Genomic DNA, 8,095 nt, shown 5'->3' on the forward strand with positions numbered 1-8,095 from the left:
GCAGGGGTGTGGGGCTGTGTGGGAGGTGGGGGGTAGGTCTATGTGGGGAGCTCTGTGGAGCGGTGGGGGGCTGGGGATGTGGGGGTGGGGAGGCTGTGTGGAGGGAGCCGTGTGGGAGGTGGTGGGGGGTGTGGGAGAGGGTGTGTGGTGGGGGCTATGTGGGAGGGAGTGAGGGGTGGAGGGCTATGTGTGCAGGGTGTGTTGGGGGCTGTGTGTGACTGCGGGGCTGTGGGGGTGCTGTGGGGGGGACCATATGTACGGCAGTGGGTGTGAGTATGTGGTGGGGTGTGGAGCTCTGTGTGGGGGACTGAGCGTGGGGGGTGGGAGGGGCTGTGTAGGGAGGGCTGTTGGGAGGTGGTGTGGGGAGTGGGGGGCTATGTGTGGGGAATTGTGTGTGGGTCTGTGTGGGTGTGGGAGGGGGTGGGACTGAGCGTGGGGGGTGGGAGCGGCTGTGTAGGGGGTGCTGTGTGTGGGGGTCTGTATGTATGGCAATGGGTGTAGGTGGGGGGCTGGGGGGCTGTGTCCGTGGGGCTGAGGATGGGGGCTGGGAAGGGCTGTATAGGGGGCTGTGGGGGGGGCTGTGGGAGGTGGTGGGGGTTCGTGTGTGTGGGTCTGAGTGTGGGAGCATGTGGGACTGAGGATGGGGAATGGGAGGGGCTGTGTAGGGGGGGCTCTGTGTGTGGGTGGGGAGGCCATGTGTATGGTCGTGTAGGGGGCGGGAGGAGCAGTGTAGACAAGGTCTTGATTTTTTTCCAGACTCTTTGTTGACACTTCTGCTTTCCATCTTGATGCAAACCTGTCCTGGAGTAGGGAATCCCTGTAAAAATCCCTCCGAAGAGAGGAACCGGTTAGGTAGGGAAGAAGGAGAAATGAAAATACGGGGAGAAAAATTTTTAAAATACTCAAAATATTCAGCCACTGATTCATAAAGTAAGTGGAACCAGAATGGCAGCATCATAAGCTTTTCTAAAAGATGTCAATGTTTGAAGAAAGAACAAAATATTCAAAACACAAATCATGACTGTGTCGGGTTCTGTGGAGAGGATGGTGCTGTTGGGAAGGGACTGTCTTTGCCTGACTTGAAGCAGTGGTAGAGCCCCCCCCCCCCCCCCGCCAAACATCCCCTGGGATCGCTTTGTTTCCGTTGTCCTCCCTGTTGTCACCTCCCCTCCCTCAATATCTGTAGGACGCATTGTGTAGTAGACCTCCTGTATCGACAATAGATTATTCTGGTCTGTTCTGTCCTTTCTACAGTATGAAGCAAATAAATTGTCCTCTCTCAGTGAGGCAGTGTCTCATCACCCACGTCCAAGCCTCAACCACGTGCTCGGTGTAAAGTGATGAATCTGCCAGATGTGCCAATCGTCCTTCCCTGCTTTTAAGAGCAGACTCCTACTACGGGCTGGTGGTTTCTAACTTGTGGGCAATAGATCCTGTGCCGGGAATATTATCCACATGCACACCTAGCACTGCTCACTGCTCTCAGATTGAGGTGGCATGATGCTTTTCTAAATTCCCTTAATATTTTAAAAATCAAGTTCCACTATAGAACATATCCGTTGGAAAAGAACTCCATTTTCCACGTTCTTTCAACATGCTCCACATCCAGGTCAAAGCAAAGTCGGATTTTCACCATTGGGACCCTCACCGCATTGCTGCCATCTGTCTGAGCCCCAGCCCCATCATCTTAGGGTTCGGGACTTAGCCCATTTTCCTGGAAGCCACCCGGGGCTTCCTGAGCTCTTCCCAAGAACTCGCTGGTCTCTGAGGTCTGAGTCTTCATCTTAAATAGGACGTCCTGTGTTCTGCTATGCTCAGCTCTGTGCTTGTGTTTTGTGCCTAGTGTCATTGCCTTGTGCTTTAGACATTAATGGTTGGTTGATTATAACCCCTTCACTTTTTTTTAAAGATTTATTTATTTTATTTGAGAGAGAGAGAAAGAGAGAATGTGAGCAGGGGGAGGGGCAGAGGAAGAGAGAGAGAGAGAGAGAGAGAGAGAGAGAGAACATCTCAAGCAGACTCCCTGCTGAGCACAGAGCCCGACGCGGGGCTCCATCCCAGGACCCTGAGATCATGATCTGAGCTGAAACCGAGTCAGATGCTTAACCCCCTGAGCCACCCAGGCACCCCATAATCCCTTCACTTTCAGTCAGGATGTTAATGTTTTGGCTCATGTCCTTCCTGACTGGTTCCTCAAATACATGCATGGGTGTGCATTTGTGTGCAAACACACACACACACTTACAAAATGGGTTCATACTATTTTTTGACACATACTTTTTTATTAACCTGGTTTTTACCCTCAATGCTACAAATTGTGGCTAAGACATTATATATATATATGTATATATATATAGGTTTACAGCACTCTGACTCATTGCTACATAGTAATCTGTTTTATTTTTATCTTTTAAATTTTTTATTTAAATTCGGTGTAATCCATTTTAATGGATAGGCTCTGATTTACCATCATTTATATATATTCCAATTCCCTGCTGATGGTCATTAAGGATTCTGGTTTTTATTATTAAAAAATACTGTGAATATCTGTATCGCATAATCTTTGAGCACGGGTCCACTTATTTCCTTAGAGTACAATCGTAAAAATAGCTTTGAGTGTATTTATATGCATTTTTAAGGATTCTGATGTACATTTCTACATTGTAGGGGGCCACACTCCTGTTTTGTTTGGCTTCTGGTAAGTGGTCAAGATCCAATTTCCTGTCTGGTATCTTCACTTTTTTGTTTTTAAGATATATTTATTTGAGAGAGAGAGCATGAGGTGGGGGGCAGAGGGAGAGAGAGAGAGAATCTCAAGCAGATTCCCCGATGAGCACAGAGCCTGACGCAGGGCTCGATCTCACGACCCTGAGACCATGACCTGAGCAGAAGCCAAGAGTCAGACGCCTAACCAACTGAGCCACCCAGGCGCCCCAGGTGTCTTCATTTTGCCACAGAAATGCCTGTGGCCTTGCTGTGGAGGCTGGCATTTTCACCTGCATTTATATTTAGGTATTTGGGTCCGACATGCCTACGGAGCTGGGCCCACTCCCAGTCACGTCCTCCGTTGCACCCTCAGTTTTGTTGGGACGTTCGGCCATTAGGTTCAGGATTCGGGTACTTCACGTGCTACGAGCTGAACGTCCTTGCACAGTCTCCCTTTCGGAACTCCAGGGATTTTTAAATCGCCTCAGTCCTTACACGCTGCTTCTGGCTTCACCCCCAGATTTCAATGAGGGATGAGCTCTCACAGTAGCGATCAAATCATTTCAAATCACAGACATGTTTGGGCAATCCACTCCTATTCCCAATGTCCTCTTATACCTAATGAATAAAATGGTCTTTTGAAACAAAAATAAAGGTTTATAGATTCTTTTCTTTTTTCTTTTTTGCAAAAATATCAGAGAAAGTCAAGGTGGGGAGGAGTAGTTGGGATGAAATTTACATTTGAAACAAACCCTGATGTCTTTTACTAAGAGCTGTTACGGGAAGAGAAAGATTTTTGTAGAACAGAGAAAGGGACAATGACTGGTAGATTTTCAATACATTCGTAAAGTCTTGGGGCGTTTCTCAACACTAGTGAAAGGAAGATGAGCCAGACGCAACAGAATAAGGATCCTTGAGCCAAAATGTGACTTTGCAGGAGGCTCAAGATGCAGATAGTGAAGAGGAAACCACCTTCAAATTTCTGTCCTCACCTTCATCTGCCTGGGAACATGCTTATGAGGGAAATGTAAGTTTTCTCCCACCCTTCTCAGAATCCTCTCACCCTTTATGGAAGAGAGACAGACTATTCTCATCCATTGCAGGACACGCCCGGGAGCATGAACCTCTGGGACCTCAAATAGAAACAGAAAAACAGTATGCTGAGAAAGCAAATGACTCTACTGACCAGGAGGCTAATCCTTCTGCAAGTCAGGTGGTTTCAAATTTGTCTTCAATCCCTGGGAAGGAGGACTGAATCAAGTTGTCGGGTGATAAATCATCGCAAGCAATTATCGATGACATCGCTGATTTTTGGCATAGGACTTAAGACGTCAAGGAATTGGGTGGCACTGCCATAATAGAACTATGCTCACTCCCATCCAGTCTGCAAACTAGGCTTCTCTGTGCTTGCATCTATAAAAATGAAAAATAGAAATAGAATTGGTGCTGAAGTCTACATGCAGCTAAAAGTAGGATCCCTTCTGGATACATGAACTAATTGGGAAAAGTACCCTAACACTTCCATGTCAGTTAGGAGATCATTGCCAGTGAAATGTTACCTTTTACATCTAATAATTTTTTATCTATATATTTTTTCATATTGATCAATTGTACCAATAACAGTCGTAATCCTAACTCAATCCAAAACTGATTTTTAAATAAATGGTTGGAGTCTTATGATCATAGGAAATGCCAAAACTTTTTTTTAAAAAAGATTTTATTTATTTATTTGAGAGAAGGAGATTATTTATTTGAGAGAGAGAGAGAGAGAGAGCGCACATGAGCAGGGGTGAGGGGTAGAGGGAGAGGGAGAAGTAGACTCCCCGCCAAGCGGGGAGCCTGAAGGGGGCTCCATCCCAGGACCCTGGGATCATGACCCGAGTCGAAGGCAGACGCTTAACCGACCGAGTCACCCAGGCAGCCTGGAATGGCCAAAACTTTTTACAAATAAATTTATATAGATATTTTCATTGTAAAGCAGTATATTAGGGTGATAGGGGATTAGAAAAATAAATTTAAAGGAAAAGAAATGATGTGAAATTTTTGAGTTTTAAAATGTATTTATAGGGGCGCCTGGGTGGCTCAGTTGCTTAAGTGTCTGCCTTCGGCTCAGGCCATGATCCCAGGGTCCCGGGATGGAGCCCCGTGTGGGGCTCTCTGCTTGGGGGTGGGGGGACTCTCCTTCTCCCTCTGCTCCTCCCCCTGCCCTTATTTTCTTTTGCTCATTTTTCTTTAATAATTTAGAAAAGCTGGTGTGGTTTTTATTTCTAAAGAGCTGTCTTATGAAGACAGCCGGTCCAAGAGAATTTCTCGTGTTTCCATCTACACATTCTAGCCGTATCCCCAGTCCTGGAAGCCGGGTCACTCGACTGCCATGTCCCTCTAGCAGAGCTGGGGTGATGCAAGCTTGATCTCTGCCGTAGAGCTTGTTTTCATAAGTGAATAAACAGTAACGGCTTTCTTCAAGCAAATGTCCCTGCCGGACCTTCGTGGACATACGTGTAAGAAATTTTGACATTATAAAAATAAAATTCCCTCGGGGAGGTGGTAGCAAAGCATGCATGTCAAGCTGGAAAAGGCCAAGTCGTTTGTCAGGCTCTGGAAAGACAAACCATTCTGCTTTATTGCTTCACTGAGAACTGGATGAGAGACAAGGAATTCGGCGCGGGGGGGGGGGGGGCGGTTTGCTCAGAGAGGGAGAGGGATGTTTTAAAAAATGACTTTTAAAATTGAGGTATAACATACATGTATACATGGGGTGCCTGGGTGGCTCAGTCGATCAAGTGTCTGCCTTCCGCTCAGGCCATGATTCCAGGGTCCTGGGATCGAGTCCAGAGTCGGGCTCCAGGCTCAGCGGGGAGCCTGCTTCTCCCTCTGCCTCTCCTGCTCCCCCTGCTTATGCTCACTCTCTCTCTCTGACAAATAAATAAATAAGATATTTAAAAAAACCCACCATATATAATATACCATAAAGTGCACTACATAAGTGAATACCTTGGTGATTGTTCTATGTGTACACCCCATATAACTACCACTCCGAGTAGGGTTTTGAACACTTCCAGCACCCCATAAGGGACCCTGTATCTCTGCCAGTCAATGCCCACCCCCTTCCATCACTGCTGTGGGTGGAATGTTTGTGTTCCCCTCCACACCTTCAGGTCCTACGCTGAAGCCCGAAGCCCCAGGGTGATGGTACTAGGAGGTGGGCCTTCAGGAGGTGACTGGGTTGTGACCAGGTGCCACCCTCATGAAGAGGATTAGTGCCCTTATAAGAGTCAAGGGGGAGGGGCGCCTGGGTGGCTCAATCATTAAGCGTCAGCCTTCGGCTCAGGTCTTGGTCCCAGGGTCCTGGGTTCGAGCCCCGCATCAGGCTCCCTGCTCTGCGGGAAGCCTGCTTCTCCCTCTCCTGCTCCCCCTGCTTGTGTTCCCTCCCTCGCTGTCTCTCTCTCTTTCAAATAAATAAATAATCTTAAAAGAAAAAAAGAGATAAGGGAGAGATGATATCTCTCCACCACGCGAGGACACAGCAAGAAGGTGGCCCTCTGCAAACCAAGAAGGGGGCTTTCCTCAAGCACCAAATCTTCTGTCACCTTAATCTCGGGCTTCCTCGCCTCCAGAACTATGAGAAGTAATAAATAAATAAATTTCTGTATTTTGTGTGGTAACTCTAGTTAACGAAACTGTATTGTATATTTGAAAGATGCTAAGAGAAAAATTGGAACTGTGCGAAGGGCAGATATTAACTAAACTTACTACAGTAATCCATACAATATACATGGAGCAAATCATATTGCACGCCTTAAACTAAAACAATGTTATATGACAATCATATATCAATAAAACTAAGGGAAAAAGGATTTTATATAACTTTCACGTGTCAGGAAATAGCCCTTTAATCTTCTCCATTCATTAAAACAATACAAAAATGACAAAAAAATTTCTCTTGTTTAAACCACCTAAAAAAAAAATAAGCCACCTCGTCTATGATATTTTGTTATATCTTAGCATGGACCAAGTCATCACCAATTAGCTCTGCCTGCTTTTGAACCTCACATAAATGGGATCAGGTAGTATGCAATTTTTGGGGGGCCAGCTACTTTCACTCCTAAATCTGTGAGATTCACCTCCTAGTAGTTCATTATTTTTCTTGCTGTATTTTTTTAGTATGAATAATGCAAAATTCGTCTATCCGTTGGATGATGGGTCTTAAAACAAGCTGCGCAAGTGAGGGGATGGCCCTTACCCTCACGCTACAAAGTGATGGGACCAGAGCTATTGCTTGCCTGGGACAATTTATTCATTTATTCAACAAATACACATTGAACACCTACTTTGTGTGTGAAGCCGCAGGCACTGTTCTATGTGCTGGCGGAGTGAAGGACGTGCACGACAAAGTCCTTAGCTTCATGGAACTGACATCGTAGAGGGAAGAGATGGGTACAGATGCTGAGCCTCATGTATGCCGAACCAGTCTTAGCGACCGATGGAGACTGATGGAGACCACAGGAGGAGGGCTTCCCGGAGAAGGCTGACACCTTCTGGGCTCAGTGCCGTTCGGACTTCTTCGAGGGGAGAGGTCCACCTCCCCTGAGTAAGGAGAGATACACCTAAAACCACACAGGGAGCACATTCTGAAGAGCCTTCTTCCTCCTTTCTTAGATGCAGGCTGCAAAGGAGCCCAGCTCAAAAAGGAGCTGGAGTTGCCATCAGTCCTGGCAGAGTTTGATCTGTTCCGAGGGCGGACAAGCTTAGCTCCTGGGGACAAGAACTGGAGAGAATTCCCAGGATTGTTTCAGATGGGGTCACAGGCCCGATCTACGCAGAGGTCAAAACAGAACACAGACAGGGGTTTGAAGATCAGGCTTCATGTTTTCTTTTTTTTTTTTAAACCTCTCCTATTTGTTATTTTAATTTTCTGTTTCCTCATAGAAATTTTAACCAAAAAAGAAAAAAAAAAAAATCTCAGTTGCGCTTGATTTCTGGGGCAGCAAGGAAGCGAGGAATAGTTCCACAGACACTCAGCATCTCACTGCTAATACCTGAGAGCTGAACGTGGTACGTGACCCCTATGAAGAAGAGGGTCAAGTGGGCAGAATCTCTTGGGTCCTTCGGAAGAAGGGGTCAGTGGTGATGCCCAGACAGTGACCGGCCTCAGCAGGTGGAAGCCCCCCACCCAGCCACAGCGCCGTGCTCTGTGGGACACTTTCACTTGGGGGTTCCTGCAATTCTGGAAGAGGCCAGCCCTTCCTCCAAGGGAAGCACATGATAGCTTAATGTGCACGCAGGTATCTTCTGGTGCTACCAAGGACACATGTAATTAGAAAATCTTAACGCATCAGCAGTACTCAGAACTGAGGAGCTTTGAAAATACATTGATGCCGGGACCCAC

The sequence above is a fragment of the Eumetopias jubatus genome, unplaced genomic scaffold (assembly GCF_037043125.1).
Source record: "Eumetopias jubatus isolate StellerSeaLion01/CBP00866 unplaced genomic scaffold, mEumJub1_p1.0 scaffold_1, whole genome shotgun sequence".
In the NCBI taxonomy this organism is placed as follows: domain Eukaryota; kingdom Metazoa; phylum Chordata; class Mammalia; order Carnivora; family Otariidae; genus Eumetopias; species Eumetopias jubatus.